Genomic DNA, 12,877 nt, shown 5'->3' with positions numbered 1-12,877 from the left:
ATTTTAATAATTATGAACTCTTGTTATGTTTGAATCCTATTAATGCAATTTATATTTTTCTTTTATGTTATTGTTCTTCCTTTAATTATTGGTTATTGTTGTCTTGCAATTGGTTGTTTAGATTTAATATTCCTTATTACTTTTCTATGCTTTTAATGTTGTGCCTACCAAGTATTTGATAAAATGCTTGATAGGATTTTAAATTAGATTTTTGGTATTCTTAGCTCAGATTGAGTAATTTAGAGACTCTTGAAATGTCAAAGTCTCTCGTTGGTTGGTAATTGAAAGTTGCTAGTTGGCTTGAGCTTCACTAACTCCAATCTGTGATTAGGACTTGTGAACTTAAGTTGATTTTGCTCACTTGACTTTCCTTCATTGTTAGAGGTTAACTAAGTGAAAGTAAAAGGCAATTACCATCACAAGTGACTATGATAATGAGGATAGGAATTCCAATTATCAATCCTTGCTAGGATTTTTCTTAGTTGTTATTTTATTTCCTTGTTATTTACATTACTTGTTCCGTATTTCAAAACCAAAAAATATATTTTTCCATAACCAATAATAACTACACTTCCCTGCAATTCCTTGAGAAACGATCTGAGATTTAAACACTTTGGTTTGTTTTATTGGGTTTGCTTTAGTGACAAACAAATTAAATTTTGATTGAGGTTTAATTGTCGGTTTAGACTATACTTGTAACGCGATAATTTTTGTGAAATCTTTACCGACATTTTTCCTCTGTCAGCGCGGTCACAGAGAATAGCTGCCTTTGTTATTGGATGAGATGCCAATATGACGATGTTTATGTGACGATAATGATTGTGGTAACCGAGAGGCTCGGTCACTGTTTCCGGAGCAATCCAGTAAGTAAAAGGTTGAAAGCTCTGGATGGATGACGATTATTTCTCTCATGCCACTTTTTTTTTTCTGTTGTCAAATTTATGATGTCTTTTTTGAAAATGGATCCTCTCCAGTTTTTTTAATACTTGGCAGAATTCAATGTGATCTCTCACCTTTGATTTTATAAGTGGGACCAAAAATAAATAAGAGAGAGAATAATGAATGGTTAAATTAAACACTACACACCATCCAATTTTTTTTCAATGAAGAGGATCCACTCACATCTTTTTTGGGGTCACAATGTTAATTTCTTCCCTGTCATGTCATATAGTAGAAACAGGGTGAGTAAACACAAATGTAATTTGAGATTCTACAGTGAGTGAGCTGAAGTTCGATTGGAGTGGGATTTTGAATGTTTGATTATTTGAAGATTTGGATATTTTATTATATAAATTTTTGCATATTTACTAAAAAATGTTTTGTGGTTAACCTTATGTATTTCTTATATACTCTCATTATAATTAATTACAATTAACATTAAACTAATAAAAAAAATTTAGGTAACAAGAAGATCGACAAAAAAAAATCAACCGAAATAACATCAACAAAAAGAAAACTTGCTAAGGAATTTATTGCAAAGTTTATTTACACTTCATGTTCTTGTTAAATTCTCTTTATTGCAAAGTTTATTTATCGTTTTGTAGTGTTGTAATTCTTGCTCTGAATTTCTGTAGACTTTTCTTTTGTTTGCAAACACTTTAAAATTTTGTAAAATATTTTTAACTTTTATTTCATAATCAAATTAGTTTTCTATTCCTTTCATGTACGTTATGATTCTGTAAATTTGTTTTTTATTGACAAAATAAAAGATTTTGATACATGTAAAATTATAACTCGCAATAGGAGTTTGATTTTGCTGAATAATCTAAATCTCAAACCATCATTGATGTTTTGCATTTGTCAAATTTGTCCTTTAAATTTCGATGGTCAAATATCTGCATAATAATACTTAATAAATATTACATTAAATTGTAAAAATTACATAAGAATTAAAAATTTATAGTCATGCAAAAATCCTTATGTGAACACTAAAAAATAATTAACTGAATATATTAATATAATAATTAAAGATTTAACTGAATTGAATCGAATATAATAATTAATATATTTATATATAAAATATATATATATATTTTAAGAAAGATTATTTTTATATTTTATTATTTTAAATCAGTTAACTTTTAAAAAGAAACCGGTTCGATTTTTTTTTTTATCATTTTTTTGTTTTTTTGACCGATTCGTCGACAACTAATTTTTACTTTAAACTGAATTTATATGGAGACTAATTTTCGATTAATTCGATATTCTTAAAACCATGCATATCATAATAGAATAATCAATTTTTTTACTAAATACAAAATGTGTAGTTTTATAATTATAATAATGAGAGAGAGAGAGAGAATTTAATTAAGATTCAGCTCTGAAGGCTAAGAACCGTTCATTTGGTTCAAGTATGGGGAAAAGGAGAGGGAGAAAACAAAAGTGTGTCCTTTTGATAGCGACATTCTTTTTGTGGGGTTTGATTCATTTAACATGAAGAGGACATGAACATAAAAGTTTGCACGCAAAACTCAAAAGCTTTTAAAGTTGGTGGAATTCAGGTGCAGTCGACTTCACATGAAATTGATAACTAAAAGTCATTAGATAAAAATTTAGTCAAATCGGTCAAATCATCTAACAGCTCTCAGCTATCAACTTCACGTGAAGTCGACTGCACCTAAGTTTTCACCTTCAAAATTTCCTACTACTGATGCTAAACAAAATCTAATTACGCTTCACAAATAATATAATATATTATCGGTGGAATCTCAGGTGCAGTCGACTTCACGTGAAGTTGATACTTAAGAGTCGTTAGATGAAAATTCAGTCAAATCAGTCAAATCATCTATCGACTCTGAATATCAACTTCACGTGAAGTCGACTTCACTTGAGTTTTCACCTATATTATCATTGAATTTTCTTCATCATGAGTTAAAGGGTATTTGACTCTCTCAAAGAGTTTGTAAAACCAATTTCTTTAACCCTGTATTTTCTTAACAATTAAATACGTGTCTTCTTTTATTTTGTTAATTAAAAATAATTTAAATACATAATTAATTAATAATATATACATATTGATAAAACTAAAGAGATAATATCTAAAATTATTTTATATAATATAATATTTATAATTATATATTTATTATATCAAAAATTATATAATTATTTTAATAATAATTAATAAATATTAAATAAAATAATTTAAATTGGTTGATTTAATTTTTTATTGTTTCCAAACATTATTGTTTCTGGTAAGTACTGCATCAAGTGATTCATCAAAATTTCCAAAGTATAGTAGTACAATTGAGCATAAAAGATTGTCATTTATATATGTGGACCAATTATCTCTTCTATTCTCAATTCCTCATTATTAATTCCTTGTTAGTTACCCTACCAAATGCAATGAGTTTCATTTAGGTACAATATTATTATTGTAATTGTAATGTTTGCAAGTTTGCAACAATGAGTGATGGTCTCATTTATTCTCATCATTATTCATCAGAATTCCTAATATTTAGTGAAAGGGTATTGCATTGGTACTCTATCTTTTGGTTGCTTACGGTATTCCCCACTCCGACAGGACAAGGACTAATCTGTCGTGGATCGGAACTCACTACAACATTTTTTGTCTATTGCAACATATATTCAAAACAACACTTTAAAAATGTTATCTAAAATATATATAGACAACACTTTATATTAGTGACAAAAAAATAGAACTATAACAACATATTTTAAATCAACACACTATAAGTGATGTATTTGATAAATTAAAAAACACTTATTAAATGTTGCCCCATCAAATATACAAAAACAACTATTATAAAGTTAATATCTTACTTTTTATAAGAGTTGTCTTTAAATTTATTTTAAATTTTATTTTTTAAGTGTTGTCTAAAGTTTTTAATACCTCTTCTAAAAAATAAATTTTATATTTAATACATATTTTAACTTTGATTATCATTTTTTATCAATTTTAAAATAAAATAAATCTGACTTAATAACAAAAAAATAATAAAATACAAAGTTAATTAGGATTAGAAGATCAGAGAACGCCACAAAAAAGAAGATTAGGGTTTTCATTGCACGGAAAAAAGAGAAGACAGAAGAAAAAAAATGCACGGTGAGGGGAGAGAGACAGAGAGTGATGAAGAGAAGAAAAGAAAGGGAGAACTGCCATCAAAGGAGGAAGAAGAGAAAGAAGGAGAAGAAGACGACGGAGAGAGAAGTTGCCACCGCCACTTTCTTCACCTCCAGCACCGTCTCTGCCTTGCACTGTTGTTGTTGTTTCTACCTTGCGCTGCCAGATCTGCCACTACTGTAATTCCTCTTCTCTGCTCACCGTCGTCGTGTTTCTCATTGCTCGAGCTCACGCCTTGTTCTGCTCTGCTCCATCGTGTTTTTCTGCTCACGCCGTTCTGAAACCTGTGCTCTGCTCCGCGTTCTGAAACCTTTGCTCTGCTCCGCCGTGGTGCCGTGCTCTATCCTCTCAGGCAAATCGACAACTCTCCGCCGTTCACCTCTTTCACTCAAGCCTCTCACCTCAGCCTCGGTCCTCAGCATCTCTTCCTCCATCGTCGTCGTTGAAGGCTTGTAGATTGATTTTACATACTACTTGATTAATTTAGTTGAATTGTTGAATTAATAACAATAGTTTCAGTATACATCTCTCTCTCTCTCTCTCGACGCACATCTCTTTCAGTTTAATCGATTGAAGAAGCTCACATAATCCTTTTCTTCTTTTCATTGTTTTTGCAGTTTCGAGTTCGATCATGTCGAAGGACAAAGACTTTACCGATTTGTCGCTCACCTTCAAATACCTCTTAGGTTTGATTTAAATTTTTGTTTCTTTTTTGAGTAATCACAATTTAGCAATGTGATTATAGTTTAATTGTTTCATAATTTTTATAAAATAGTATTGCATTCTTAGGTTTGTATTTTGTTGTTCTATTTTGTGTTTGGGAGTGCTTAGTTGCCAATCTTTGAACACAGGCATCTTATGGCTCTGTTTTCCTCTGAAGATTATCAAAGAAGTGTTACTAGTGGTGAGCTTCAAAAAAAGATGAATGATGAAAAAAAAGATTACAAGGTGCTGCACTTGCTCTATTCTGTTTATTTTTAAGAACATTGTCTTACTCCTCTACACAATCAGTGGTTTGAGTTATGTTCAGTTTATTTATCAATAAAAAGTTTGGAAATATTGATAGTGCACTAATTATACATAACTAATTCACATGAATTAATTTTTATGGGAGAATCGATTTCCCTCTGTTCTTCACAATGCACATTCATGTATGGCATTTTACTAAGCTGATGAAAAGCTTTTTTGTTAGTTGAATCAAAATGTATTCTTATTTCATTTATTTATGTATTTTTTTCACATTGTGTCAAAATATGGAAGATTGTGCACGTTGTTATGGTTATTGAAATTTTGTGTTGGACCATAGCAGCAATCCTTTTTTTTCTTGTCTCTCTCTCTCTCTCTCTCTCAGACACTCTCTCTTCTTCCCTTCAAACGGTAATGTTTCCTTTTTTTTTTCTTTGTTCTGTTTTTTTATTCTTCATTAGCTTTATATGCTTCCTTGTTATGCTCGTTAAAATTTTGGAAATTCAAGTGATCTTTCCTTTGACATTTCTTAGTTGCTTATTATTCTGTGTTTCGGATGATCGATCAAGAGAAACTGAACAGGTTGATTTGCATTTCTTTTGTTTTTTTTTTTTTGTGTTTCATTTCTGGTTTTAGATGATCATGTGATTAGATTTTAGCTATGTGAGTTTGTAATTCCCTTTGTTCTTCACTAGATTATTTTAGTGGAATTTGCATCTGTTCTGAATCAATTTCATAAATGACTATGTGTTATGTATTTATGCTAGCATATTTATCATTGTATTTTGTATAATTTTTATTTTATTTTTATTTATTATCTTATCTTCTATTTGTTATCTAACAGAAGTGATTCTGTTAGAGAAAAATAAGTATAATTAATTTAAAAAAAGATAAGCATAACAAATTTTATTTTTAAAAGAAAAAATAAGATAACAAATAAAAATAAAATAAGAATTTAATAATTTTTAAAACCGGCATTGTTTTCCTTTTTTTTATTTGGTGATTTTTCTTATCACTATGATTGAGACTGGGATGCTGTTGTATGCACCTCCTGAACATTGCTGATAGAGTATCTTATCTACATAATCTATAGGCAAGAACAGCGGATTCAGATGAATGCGTCTATTGCTGTACGTAAATACACAAGGAATTTGGTGATAGTGTGAATTTTGAGGCAAATATACTTGATAAAGAAAGGTTCCTTGCTTACAAAGCTTGAAAGCACCACAAGACCGGGGTGCTTGTTTTGTGTTTGAGGAATTGTGTCTGAGTAATGGAGAAAAGGGGGAATGTTTTGATGCAAAAGTATGAAGTTGGCAGGCTATTAGGCCAAGGATGATAAATTAAATCTCTAATTAACTTGACTGTTGATAGAGTTGATGTTAGTCTATGTTGAGAAGGTATTTTGGCACTCATCAATAGATTATTAGCAATTGTAGTTTGTATTTATACAAAATATACAAATTCATATATATTACTCAAATATACTAATTTGTGAAAGATGAAAGAAGCAGCAGCATGTTGATAGCTTGAGTAATTAGTAGAAAGGAAACCTTATCTGATATGAAGTGAGGCACAACCATGCATTGTGTAGACAAATAGTGTTAAGTATTAAGTTTGACCAATCAAACTTGGCACATGACGTCAGTTTGTAGGTTAATTAATGGTCCAAAATCCTTGTGGAGAATATCATCTCATAGAAGAAGAGAATTCAAACTGGCATCAATAATAAGTCTCACCAATTACCAACTCAAGAAAACATTGCTTTCATTATTTTGTTTTTCTTTCTATTTGTGTCATGTCCCTTTCTTTCACCAATTATTTTGTTTTTCTTTCAATATAATTGTTTTTCTAAGTGGCTTTTCTGTTGTTGAACCTGCAAATTCTTAGCCGTGACCAACCGGATCTTGCATCACACCATTGGCTTGCCGGATTTCACCCAGGGGCTTTGCTGCTTCCAAACTGTTACTTGCTACCAGGTAAATCATTATTAATTAATTTAATAAATAATAGTAAGTACTGCGATTATCTTTTTTAATTAACTTCAAGGTTTTATTTTATTTAATGGATTATAAAGAAATTAAAACATTTGTTTTAAAAAAAGTTATAAAGTAAAATTTTACGTATTATGATTCGTGTGACATTATATGATTGCATCACTATGATTTTTTCTTCTTTGTTTATTATTATTTTTTAAGAAAAATGAAAACATGCATCAATTTGGGTCATGATACTTTATTCTATGTTGATCACTCGTCCTTGTTTGAAGTCAAACGTTCTGGATGTTTAGTAGTGCTTTATTTTACTGAAAGACATTATATTATTGGCAATGCTTGATTATATATAGCATGATCTTTCCACCATAGGTAGACTATTTTGTGATTTTTGTTTGGTTACAAATATGAAATTAAAGGGGTATTTGGGTTTGCATATATTATTATTATTATTATTATTATTATTATTATTATTATTATTATTCTTTGATGCTGAAATGTGAGCTTAATGTGTAATTAAACTAGCTTTTTTTTATTGATTTTGATAATAGGCTGTGGTTAATAACCTAGAAGATGCTCATGAGATGCTTGACACTGCAATCTCAACCACACTGAAAGAAAGCAAACCTGTTTATATCAGCATCAGCTGTAACCTGGCTGCAATTCCTTACCCCACTTTCAGTAGGGAGCCAGTTCCATTTTCGTTGTCTCCAAAGTATGATTCTCATCTTCTTTACTTAATTTTATTTTATTTTTCTTTACCACTGAATTGCATCTTCTTTATGTTTAAGAAGATTGTAATGATCACTAATATATTTTCTTTTGATGAATTTCACAGATTGAGTAATCAAATGGGGTTGGAGGCAGCAGTAGAGGCTGCAGCTGACTTCCATGGCAACATGAGTGTCTAAAAATACAAGTACTATGTGAGCAAATTTTTCTACTGCCAAGTAAGTTTAACTGTTCACAAGGTTACTAACAACTAAGTTGTATAAATGAAGCAATATACACAAATGGTTAAAATAAAATGATTACTGAAAATAGCAATGCCAAGGAACACATTAAATCACAATCACAAAAAATTATAAAAGATTGAGATGGCAGTGAAGTCTCCCAAAACAACCACATTGTCCTGAAATTGTTGTATGACTGTATGCAAATCAGCAAACTGTCGCGGTCTCGTCTGGTCCTTTGTACTCAAGTACACTCCAATTAGTCCCCAACTATATTTTTAACTGATAGACAATGAAACTATGAAAGGTTAATGAATTTGGTTATTTTATTTATTTTTCTTCCTTTTGATATAGGTTAGCAAGGGGATGAAATTTGTAGGAGGTGAAACTGCAGCGTTGAGCAGAGTATATGAATACTTTTGGAAGAAGGTAAGAAGTTATATCAAAGTGTTAATGCAAATCTATGTTATGAAATTGTTGCTCCAACTCCAAACTGATATTTCATTAGGATAGTTCTTCTAGTTATGCATTTCATGTACAGAGAATTTATCAATAACTCTGCATGACCGGTCCAAGGGGCCAATGGAGACTATGGTCGATTTGGAAAATCTATCCTGTTACATTGGGTTATCTAACTCAATTGTGAGATTTCACATTTGTAGGATTTGCTAAAAGTATATAAAGAGACCAGAAATGGAATGTTAGGACTTGATTACTCCACATTTGTAGGATTACTCTGCTTTTAAAATATGAATAAGTATATAGCTGAAATCTTGCTTATTTATGTAATTATTTGTTTTGACATCTCAAATTATTGCTTTGTTGAATAGTTGAAGAGCCAGGAGAATTATTCTTACATGGTGGTTATATCTACTAGTTCTTCTCCTTCCTATACAAGAGTTCAGATCAGTATTTCTTTTGGGGGTTTTATGAAAAGCAGGTTTTACTTTCATGCTTTTTCTTCATCTAATTTTTCACTTATTTTCCTATGCATATTTAGAAGTGGTCTAAATTATTAGAGTTAATTAGTGGGTTGAAGAACATGTCTCAATTTATATAAGAACTCTTTTCATAAATATATTTAACAAAAATGTAGTGCCACTGCCACCTAAAGAGGGTTTTGTCACTCATCCTTACAAGAGCTCAAGGTAACTAATAATAATAAATAGCATCCTTGTAATTTATATATGGAAGTTAGTTAATCAAGTAGTATTGGCTGCAAATTCAAAGAAATTAATATTCATATATAAGAAACATTCCCAGAGGTGAGGAATATATATATATTTGTTTAATATATATATATATATATATATTTGTTAAGAGGAATACACAATTTAATATTCATATATATAATAAACATTCCCAGAGGTGAGGTCCTGTTACCCTTCACTCTTCTTGTTTAGAAGGAGTTTTTTAGACTTATTTATTGCTCTTGTATCTATAGTATTTAATATCATAAAGAAATTTTTATTATAATTTTTTAGTTTTAATGATAAGTTGCTTATTTTTTGTTGTGTATTATTTGCAGATTTAGCATATAGAACAAGTCAAGCATGGATATAAAATATGCAAGTAGATTGACATCTTTTTGATAAATATTAATTACTATTTTGTTATGACAATTATTGTTAGATAAGAATTTTATTATTTTGTTGAGAATTATTGATAAACATGTAATTGAAATACTAATTGAACTTTTTAATATATATTTTAATTAGAATTTTATAATTAGTTATTTTGTCTCTTTTATAATTTTTTTTATTGTGCACAAATTTATTTATTAATTAAAATAATTACACATGTATGAACAAAAAATTTTATTGTAAATTTTAATTTTTTGCATTTTTATTACAAAAATAATTTGTTTTTTTATCAAAAAGGAAACCCTTTTATTAATTACATATTTTGAATATTAGACAACACTTGTATAGTTGCATATCTAAAAGAAAAAGCAACACTTGTATAGGTTGCATATCTAAAAGAAAAGGCAATACTTTAAAGGGTTGCATATCCAAAAGAAAAGGCAATATTTTAAAGGGTTGCATATTCAAAACTAATAGGCAACACTTCAAAGGATTGCAAATTCCAACTTATAAGCAACAGGTAAAAGAGTTGCATTTTATTGCAAATAGGCAACACTTTTTAGTAGTGACCAAAATACGAGAGAAGAGACAACACTGTAAAAGTGTTATCTCAAACACACCTTTGAAGTGTTGTTGTTTTTTAACCAAAGGCAACACTTACCAAGTGTTGTTCTCAAAAGCGTTGCTTTTGAAACAAAAAAGTGTTGCCTTGATCTAAGGCAACGGCTGCATATGCAACGCCGCCTAAAAACGTTGCTTTAGGTCCAAAAGTGTTGCCATAGATCAAAAGCAACCTTTTGTCAGCTTTTAGGCAACACTTTTTAAATGTTGCCTCAACCTGAAAATGTTGTAGTGACTTCATTTAAAGGTTTGTCGCTGGCTAATGAGTTACTGCATGCACAAGGCGGGATTCGAACCTCTGACACTTGTTTAAGCGGACGAGTGAGCTGACCACTCGACCAACCTAAGTTGGTTGCATTGGTACTCTACCATTTTTCGCTAAGCTTCTAGGTGCAACTAAAAGTATAATAAATTTAAGAGAAAGTTTAGGGGCCAGCACTTAACTATAAAAAAAAAAGTAAATAATTTTTCACCATTGAATGTAATTTCACACCATTAAAAATATTATTGATGGCTAATTAATAGTTACAAAACATAAAAATTGCTGTCCCTTAACACTCCTCGAAATTTAAATAATATTATCAAATTAATCTTTTTCTTTCTTTTCCAAAGGAATTTCTATTTATGTTATTAGTTAAAAAGGAATTAATTTATTAACAATGTAATTATATCTAATTTTTTCTTAGTTTAATGTTGAGTTAGAAGTTTAAAAAAGATAAAATAATATTTTACATTTTTGTTATCTATTGCAATAATTTGAAATTAAAATTTGTCTAAAAATTAGTCATGATATTACATAATATTTATGTATGTGAGAGAAATAACACATCACTACACGCCCAATCCAGCACATTACAACAAATTTTTTGATAAGATATTCTTCAATCGATATAGACGTACCATATATAGATGAATTTGCTGTATATATATTTGAACTCTATTTAAAAATTTAATTAAAAAAATAATTATAAATAAGATAAAATTAAGAATAATTATTTAAATCAATTCTTAAAAATTTTAAAAATAGATATTTTAATTAGTTTTCAAATAATATAATAATATCTCCAAAATTTTATTTTAACAGATAAATTAGTCTCTAATTTATATTTTGACGGAGTAATTATCTAAATTAATTTTCAATAATTTTAAAGGAGGACATTTCAATTTCCAAAAGAATTAATATACAAATCAATCCCTAATATTTTTTTTGTTAGACAGAATAGTCTCTCATTTATTTTTCAGCATGACTTACTAACAGAAAATACTGAACTACAAACTCTCACATGTGACAGTTAAGTTATAAATTTGACAAACTTTTTTTTGTTAACATAGTTTTTGCACACATTATAACTCAAAGAAAAATAATATGTAGTGTATGTTAAGTTAGTCTAATTATGAAGTAAAAATTCAGTTAGTTTTTTGAGTTAATTGATAATTTGGTGATCGAGTTGAGATTCAAGTCAGAATAAAAGAATAACTTTTTGATACTTAATTCTTAACTATCACACTAAACTAAGTTATATTAAATACAAAAAATATCAAATACTTTCAACTTTAAATTTCTTATAGAATAATTTCTAATAACTTTATTGAATAACATTATTATTGTTCCGAGAGTTATCTGAAAACTGGGTTGCTTTTGGGTCTAAATGTGAGGTCTAGACTCCTTTTGAGGCAGCGTCCGACTTCTACTGGTGTCGAGATGCCACCGTCCGAGTTCCTCATGAGGAGGTTGGGGTGGTATCTACAAGGGACTCCGATGCTTAAGTTAGCAAGGATTTAAAGTATGTTTTTAATTTATTGGGTTCTAAATATACTTGACGGTGTCAGTGTATTTATAGTAGAGTAGATAACCACCTTTTAGAGTAGTTCTACCTTTAATGGTGGATAATTATTCCCTTTTTTTAGAGAAGTTGTTGAGATCTTCCTTCTAAATAAGTGGAAGATATTTTAGGAGTTAGTTGCTTATTCAAATAAGTAGAGCTAAACTGCCATCGTTGCGCCCGATCTCTATTAGATCGGGTAGGTATAGTAGTTAGATCTATTAAGTGGACTTCTATTTATTTGGACCTAGTTATATTTTTTGGGCCAATGTATGAACAATTATTATTATTATTATTATTATTCATATTCAGTGACAATATATATATATATATATATATATATATATATATATATATATATATTATTTATTTATTATGTAACAATTCTTTTTATATTATAAATATATACATAAAAATTTAATGAATAAATTTATTATTATTTTTGTTCAAAAACATACAAAAACAAATATAGTATAGTATTTTTGTGCAATTAGTACATCTCTTTTTGTTAGATTTAAAATTGTGTATAGTAAGAATGGTTTAATAATATTTTTTTTAGAAATATTATATTAGAAATCAAATAGGTTTACTTTAACCTTAAAAATTAATTTGATTATAATATATATTAATATTTTTTTTGTAATAAATATTTGAATAATTTAATAAGGCATGCCAGAAAATAGACGGATGACTGTTATATTTGACGGAAAATACGTTAGAATTGATTTATGTATTAATTTTTTTTGAAACTAAAATATTCGTTTTTAAAATTTTTGGAGACTAATTTAAGTAATTATTTTATCAAAAAGTAAATTAAAACTGATTTATCTGCTAAAACAAAATTTTAAAGATATTT

General features: G+C 28.7%; 1 long non-coding RNA gene across 6 annotated transcripts; it reads left to right on the top strand.

Moving 5' to 3' along the window:
* The first annotated feature begins 3,987 nt into the window (after positions 1–3,987).
* Positions 3,988–8,417, top strand: LOC112719792 (uncharacterized). Of its 6 annotated transcripts, none has more exons than XR_011867151.1 (8): positions 3,988–4,529; positions 4,699–4,767; positions 4,933–5,029; positions 6,141–6,447; positions 6,938–7,026; positions 7,593–7,756; positions 7,880–7,991; positions 8,349–8,417. It is a non-coding gene; the product is annotated as an uncharacterized lncRNA (long non-coding RNA). The 6 variants fall into 6 exon arrangements; XR_011867152.1 differs by having other exon boundaries at positions 4,006–4,599; XR_011867153.1 differs by having other exon boundaries at positions 4,027–4,533.
* Positions 8,418–12,877: the final 4,460 nt, after the last annotated feature.

Source organism: Arachis hypogaea, chromosome 11 (assembly GCF_003086295.3).
Source record: "Arachis hypogaea cultivar Tifrunner chromosome 11, arahy.Tifrunner.gnm2.J5K5, whole genome shotgun sequence".
NCBI classification, from domain to species: domain Eukaryota; kingdom Viridiplantae; phylum Streptophyta; class Magnoliopsida; order Fabales; family Fabaceae; genus Arachis; species Arachis hypogaea.
The sequence above is the reverse complement of the archived record's forward strand: the minus strand, read 5'-3'. Positions and strand labels throughout refer to the sequence as shown.